The sequence below is a fragment of the Xenopus laevis genome, chromosome 9_10L, assembly GCF_017654675.1.
Source record: "Xenopus laevis strain J_2021 chromosome 9_10L, Xenopus_laevis_v10.1, whole genome shotgun sequence".
NCBI lineage: Eukaryota > Metazoa > Chordata > Amphibia > Anura > Pipidae > Xenopus > Xenopus laevis.
Window position 1 is genome coordinate 99,727,924 of NC_054387.1, and position 7,343 is coordinate 99,735,266.

At 40.5% G+C, this 7,343-nt stretch overlaps 1 protein-coding gene across 1 annotated transcript in view; it reads right to left on the minus strand.

Moving 5' to 3' along the window:
• Positions 1–6,941, minus strand: part of litaf.L (lipopolysaccharide-induced TNF factor L homeolog) — a 28,766-nt gene extending 21,825 nt beyond the window's left edge. The window contains exon 1 of the mRNA XM_018236303.2: positions 6,738–6,941. The gene's annotated coding sequence lies outside the window, so the exon portion shown is untranslated. The remainder of the gene's footprint in view (positions 1–6,737) is intronic.
• Between the last annotated feature and the right edge of the window lie 402 nt (positions 6,942–7,343).

Consider the following 7,343-nt stretch of genomic DNA (forward strand, 5'->3'; position numbering starts at 1 on the left):
GCAATCCCTCTTAAAAAAGAGAAAAGCCCCCAGCGTTTTTTTACAATTTCCGGCATACAGGATATGATGTCACTGACATAAGATTGAGGAGGCTGTATCTTCGTTTTATCAGTTCGCCTGATCTAAGGCGATGAAGTAAACTCTGGCGAAAGAGGTAACACACGCATTTTAGTGAATTTGCAGATTAACAACTGTTCGCCTGAGCAGAAAGTCGCCAGGTGATAGGGTGCGAACGACCGCTAGCGATGTTCTCGTACGCTATCAAATTGTCATCTATGCCTGTTAGTGAATTGGCGATGTCCCTGCGGATGAGATTTCTGGCAAATTGTTGCTATCAATGGCCACTTCGCCCTTTAGTGAATCTGCTCCTTTATTTCACTTGGTTTCAGAAAGTACACCAGAAATATAGACTTTTTTCATTTGCTTTAGATTTTTTCAACTTTTTCTAATATTGACATTTAGGGGCAGATTTATCAAAAATTGAGTTGTGTTTTCCTGAAAAATTCAAGTTTTTTTAAGGGTAGTTTTAAGTCATAAACTCAAATTTTCTGGGTTAAAAAAAAATATTTGGGGTTTTGTAGAAAAGAACTCCCCGCAGCTAGAAATAGCTCAAATCTGAAAATATTCCAGTTAAAACCTGTGGAGGTGATGTAGAAGTCAGTGGCAGAGGTCTCCGCAACCATTTGATGATGTTAACAGCCTTCCTGATGTTCAAGTTTTTTTTGGTGGGTTTGGCTTGAAAAATCGATTAATTTGAACAATTTGAGTTCTTTTCCCACGAAAAACTCAATACGAGTTTTCAAGTTGTTCACCCTGAATTCACAGATTAACGTTTTCCCTTAAAATGGATGTTCATTTGAGGTATAAAAAAAAACCTCACAAACCTCTAAAAACTCGAACCATGATAAATCTGCACCTTAAAGTTTCATTTTTCACCTTCTTATGTCTTCCTGGAGCAGCTCTGGGAGGTCAGGGTCTCTGAAAATGGTTCTAATTTCATACTTTGATTGATACATTCTTACCTTTGGCCCTGCTGAGTATAAACCCCTTCATACAATTGATACAATAGTTGCTAATGTTTCACAGATGCTGTTTAGAAATGTATCAAGCATATTGTATCAGTTCAGAGACTGCACCTGGATCACTATATTGCTAGACTGAAATATTATTGAATATTATTATTAAATATTATAGAGAGGAATATTGAAGTTCGATCTTCAATTTCAGCAAAATTTAAAAAAATAAAAAGAAGTTGAAAAGTTCCCAGTACTGCGTCATTGCATCTTAACTGTACCCAGTCTGCATCCAATCACTATCTGGTGTTCAATAGAGATTTCTAATATCCACATATTTTGCAACGGGGGTACTTTATTTATTATAATACACAAGTTTCAGTGAGTCATGTGACAGAAATCATTTTCTCTGCTGCCTTCTGTTCAATTAATTATCGAGAAATGGATTCCTCCGCACAAACATTATAATGCCTGTAAGGTTTCAGCAAGATGAAACTTTTTTCAAAACTAAAACTACTTTACACATTGGTTTCAGGCAAAAGTAAACGTTTTATTCTGACCATAGAGTTCTTTTAAATGTTAGTTTGTCTTTAAATTAACCTCAAGTATGATGCAGACACTGCTATTCTGAGACAGTTTGCAATTGGCCTTCATTTTTATAGTTTTTTAGCTTTTTGTTCAGCATCTCTCTAGTTTGGTAATTTAGCAGCTATGTGGTTGCTGGGTCATATTTTTTCTAGCTCCCGGGCAGTGGTTTGAATAAGAAACTGGAATCAGTATGGGAGGGGGACTGAATAGGAAGATAAGTAACAAAAAATAACAATAATAATAAATTTGTAGCCTTGCTGAGCAATAGTTTTTTGCCTGTTAAGGTCAGTGACCCCCATTTGGAAGCTGGAAAGAGGCAGATGAGGAAGACAAATAATTCAAAGTCCATAAAGAATAAATAATGAAAACCATTTGCAAAGTTGCCAGGAATAGGGCATTCAATAACAGGTGAACCACCCCTTTAAAGTGCACATTACAAAAATGTTTCCTTCAGGGTCCAAACAAACTATTGAGAAAAATCAAAGAATTCTAGCTACACACAGCAGCAGCTAATCTCCAGGCATAACACAAGCCTAAACTGTAAATTAAAGGTATCAGTTTGTAACAGCCTGTATCATTAGATGTCAATTACTAATTTTTCACACAAGAGCTCCCCTGTTGTCTACTTTATTGGACACATTCTCACTAAACTGTGCAACACAGCACCCATAATAACAGCATCGACGATATTAAAGGGCCTGACAGAGGCAATGAACGTGGCAGTCCCCGATTACACAGGCCAAAAAAATTTGATGTGCTCATCTTACACTTAACTTTCAAAGCAAAAAAAATCTTAATATAGTCGCATTTCATAAAATAAATAATATTTGCATTTTTCTTTCTTCTTAGAACAACATTTCCTCGACACTTCGGCTGTAACAGGACTAACTGGAAATGTTACTTTGTTTTATCAGTGAATCTGTCCCAGTTGAGAGCTTTGAGCAGGAGCAAACATGAACCAGATAAAATAAGATGACCAACCACCACACAAAAGCTTAAAAGAGAACTAAACCACCCCAATAAGAAAAACCCCTTCCTACTACCCTAAATAGTCCCCTCATCCTGCTTCCCCACCCGGTAACTTGCAGGTTGTGGGTAGGACTTTCAGAATTTGGAACTATAGATGCGGGTTTTGTCTATAGCAAGTTTTACACTATTATTCTGCCCCTCCTACTACTGATGTCACTTCTGGTTTGCAGCAACAGCGCTTCTTGTTTAATGGCCGTCGGCAGGTCATGGATTCGGTTGCGAGTCTGGTAGTAGGTACAAGCAGGTAAAAATCTGGATTGCAGGTTTGAGTTGGAAAAACTGACCCGCAAAGGACTCTTCTGTGGGTCATGGTCCTAAAAGAAATGTTTTAATGTTCTGGAACTCTATAACTGCTTCAGTGTAAGAAAGCTTATGCACTCTGTGTGGCTTAGTCATTTTAATGACAGGAAAGTGAAGCAACTTCATAAATTCCACAACATTTTTGCTCACATAAGGGAACAAGAAGTAGAAAAGATAATTTATAAATGAAAGCAGAGGGGGGGGGGCTTTACTATGCTATCTGAACCTCTGCCTGGGGGACTTCCAGAAAATCACACTCAGTGTACACTGACTCGACAGCCTCAGAGACTGCGGGATTCTGCATGCATATGTAATTAAATATGACCACAGGCAACTGGAAGTAAAAAAAAAAAAACAAATAAAATAAGCATTGTTTTTTTTTTAATGTAATTTCCTATGAAATGTTTAGCCCCAAGTCACACAATAAAATAAAAAATACTAGGACTCTACTTTCCATGGGTTGAATGACTCTACCAGCCTAATGGGGGGGGGGGGGATCTGTATCACAGAGAAACTGACCCATTTAATAATTAGTCTTTGTACGCCTTTTTTACATAAACACAACTGAATGAGTTTATGTCCCCCCAGCCTTATGTCATATGTGGAGTTTTCTCCATCCGTGGAAAAAATGATCTGAATCCACCAAGTATGAACACGGATAGGAGCATGCCAAGCCTGAACACTGGATGGATTTGTTTCAGTTTACTGGAAAGTGTTCTGCTTTGCATTTTATAAGTAGGACTTTGTTAATTATGGTATGGAGTATTAAAATTAAAATAAAACTGGTACAAATACATATGGTCTAAGATGCAGCGCAAGATTAGGGACTCTGCTGATTCCTTTCTTAACCTGGCCATAGACACACTGATATTGTACGAAACGAATTTTCATACGATATTCGGTGGGTGTATGGTGGAAGACGAGCCAACCAATAATTTTGAATGGGCGCCTTTGAAGGCACCCGAACATCAGCCATTGTTAGTGCTGAATTGTCAGATATATGTAGATTTCTATTGTTTCTACCTGTATATCTGACGATTCAGCTGGGACACGTCTGTATTGTAAACAAACAATCTTTCCTGGAAAGATAATTGTTATGTCTATGGCCACCTGTACTGACAGAAGACTTGTTCAGCTAAGGTAACAGCCCTTTGCACTAATTGGTGGTACTTGCCTAGTACCCTCTGCATTGTGACAAAGTGTATACCTATATAGGTAACTGCACCCCAGGGCCACTGCACAGTCTCCTTTTTCTGGACTAAGAGGAGGAGGTAGACTTAAAACCAGAAAGGTAATTTGTGGGTTAAATACGGGGCTATAACTATAACTATATAGGGCTTCTGTTCATGTTAATACAACAGTCAAATACTTCAAAACAAATAGAATAAAAGCAAGTTTTAAGGCTTCCATTGTCTCAATGTTAGAAATGGAAACATCTTTCACACAAAACAGTAGATCCCTTGTTGTAACCAGCTGGATCATATCTATAGCATTTTTTTATTTAACAGATAATTCAATCCATTGAAGCTATCCAAATGCCAACAATTTTAGGACTATTTGTAGGCCCGCCATGGCAACCTGTGGGTTCTCGCAAATGCCAGAGGGGGTGGAATAAGATGCCCTAACAGTCATGATTTATTGGGCTGGTGGGGGGCTGTTTGGGCCTCTGTGTAGCTGAAATGCCAGGGCTTATTTTGTATCCCAGTCCAGGCCTGAATGTCATTGGTGAAAGAAATAAAGTATAATAATAATTTTAACAATAATAATAATCTGACCATGCGTCTAGGAAGCTAAATTGCACAGATATGACAAATTAGCCTTCTAAAACAAAGTCACTGAATTCCTATCTAAAGCGAGATCTCATCCTATTCTGGGTAGACAGACCCTCCCAACCTATACAAATGCCAATGGGGATTACTGGGAAACATTGTTTTCTGTTCAACACAGAATTCTAATACGGAAAAAGAATTTATGTCGGCTCAAATGGTCCTATAACTGATACTAGAAAACGGGAAAAGGAAAGGAACGAAAGTTCTCTAATTGTGCAATGAATGAACATTCAAAAAAGGTGAGAATCAATCTTATGACTCATTTGAGCTCACCCTTAAACTCTTTTGACCCAGGTGTGTAAAAAACCCCGGGTCCAGCACATAGATCCAATCCCGCAATTAACTCAATCACGGCTAATAAGGAAAAACACTCACCGAACGTGCAGGGTGGCCCGGGTGCATCGCCCCGAACCCGTAGCTGGGGTGAGTGAGGAAATGTGCAGAAAAACGGCAAGCACTCCTGGAGCCACTCGTAGGTAAAAACAGCTTTTATTCAGTCGGTTAAAACATGTTTTAACCGACTGAATAAAAGCTGTTTTTACCTACGAGTGGCTCCAGGAGTGCTTGCCGTTTTTCTGCACATTTCAACACAGAATTCTTGCATAAAGGTAGATGTGTATTCCACTGTTTTCCACTCATCATCCAACTCAATCAGCTTTACAGGGGTTGTTTACCTTTGAGTTTGTGTTTAGTAGGATTTAGAGAGTGATATTCTGAAACAATTTGCAATTGGGTTTTCATGTTTTTATTATTTGTGGTTTTTGAGTTATGTCACTTTTTATTCAGGAGCTCTCCAGTCTGCAATTTCAGCAATCTGGTTGCTAGGGTCCACATTACCCTGATAAGAGTGCATTGATTTGAGCAAGAGACTGGAATGTGAACAGGGGAGGAGCCTGAATAGAAAGAGGAGCAATAAAAAGGAGTAATAACTATAAATTTGAAACTCACTGCGCTTCGTTTTGCGAAGTCGCCCAACGTTTCTTCGCGAGGCAACTTCGGAAAACAAAGCGCCACGAGTACCATAGCACTGGCGATTTTTCATTATAGCCGGCGGAAAGGCAGTTCGGGGAGATAGAAGAAGAGGTGAGGGCGACTAATCTCTTCGAATCTGCCCGTGTGCCCTTACCCCTAAGGTGGCCATAGATGTAGAGATCCACTTGTTTGGCGATTATCGGATCATAATGCATCCGATACAGGCGGTCGCACCGCATAAACGCACAGAAGTGCCCGCGATTTTTAACCTGCCCGACTTATGATCAGGGAAGCCCGTCGGGTGGCCCCACACGCCGACTAGGTCTGGTTATCGTGTATGGCTCGTGTATGGGGGCCTTAATAGAGCAATTGTTCTTAGATGGGGTCAATGACCACCCATTTGAAAGCTGGGGAGAGTCAGAAGAAGTCGTCAAATAAAAAAAAACTCTAAAAAAAAAAATAAAGACCAATTGAAAAGTTGCTTAGAATTAGCCATTCTATAACATATTATAAATTAAACTGGAGGTCACTACAGAGCATGAATCCCCCCCCCCCAATGCCTTATATTTTGCACACACACACACCATGACACTGACTGTCACCCTACTAGGAGTACAACACACGTACACAATCCAGAAGCCACAGTACATAAAGGAAAAGTTAACAAGTAGTAACACCTTAATGTGTAGCAGCTGCCATATTTCCTCTCCACTGGCACAGCAGCCTGCTGACACACACACATTAACAAATCATTCTGATACCTATCCATGGTACTTATACTAGTTATATTAAAGGAAACGTATAAGGGACAAATTGCTTCTAGCAAATGCAAAGCAGGTGACATCATTGTGTAGTTCGATAGCTGCGGCCGGACTACAACTCCCAGAATTCCTCAGATTGAGCCACAGCTGGAGGGCAGCGGTTTATACAGAAGTTCGCAGTATGGCAAGTCAAGAGGTGGAAAGCGACATAACCAGGTAAATCTCGTATGCAAATAGTGGCGTACCTGAAAATGGTGAACACTTGCTCCCTCAGCTACAAATAGTCCCTCGAATACGTCTACTACTGCCCGAGGCGTGCGCAACGACAGGCTCCAAATGTGCCACACACTATAGTTAGCAACTATACACCCACAGCTCTGGAAACATATGGAGGCGAAACTTGCAGCGGGCGTGGCTTAGGCGGCACCGCCCTAGACCGCTATTGGAACAGAGGGGCGTGTCATTGGCCAGGAAGCGCGAATAAACCGTGTGCGTGTTCGCGGCGGTAAGGAACGCGCTTAGGCTACACTGCTCCTCCCTCACGGGCGCGCTTCCTTTACTCTGAAAAATCGAAACTTCTCCACCGGAAGTCTATGTGCTTCTATTTGAAGTAGTTTCAGATCTCACACATGTGATGGTTATGTGCATAGAGTTGCCAGCCCAGCCAGCTGTCTCAGCTTTCACAGGGTTACTCCTGTTTGTCCCTCTTTGCTCGAGCCAGTCCTGGAAGGGTGTAGGCAACAAAATTTATAGAGTTGTTGGCTGGTCTTCAGCTCATTGGCCAACTTTATTTTGGGGCTGTGTGGGCTTAAAATTACAAGGCATATTTTACTTGGATTTACTTGTGTGTA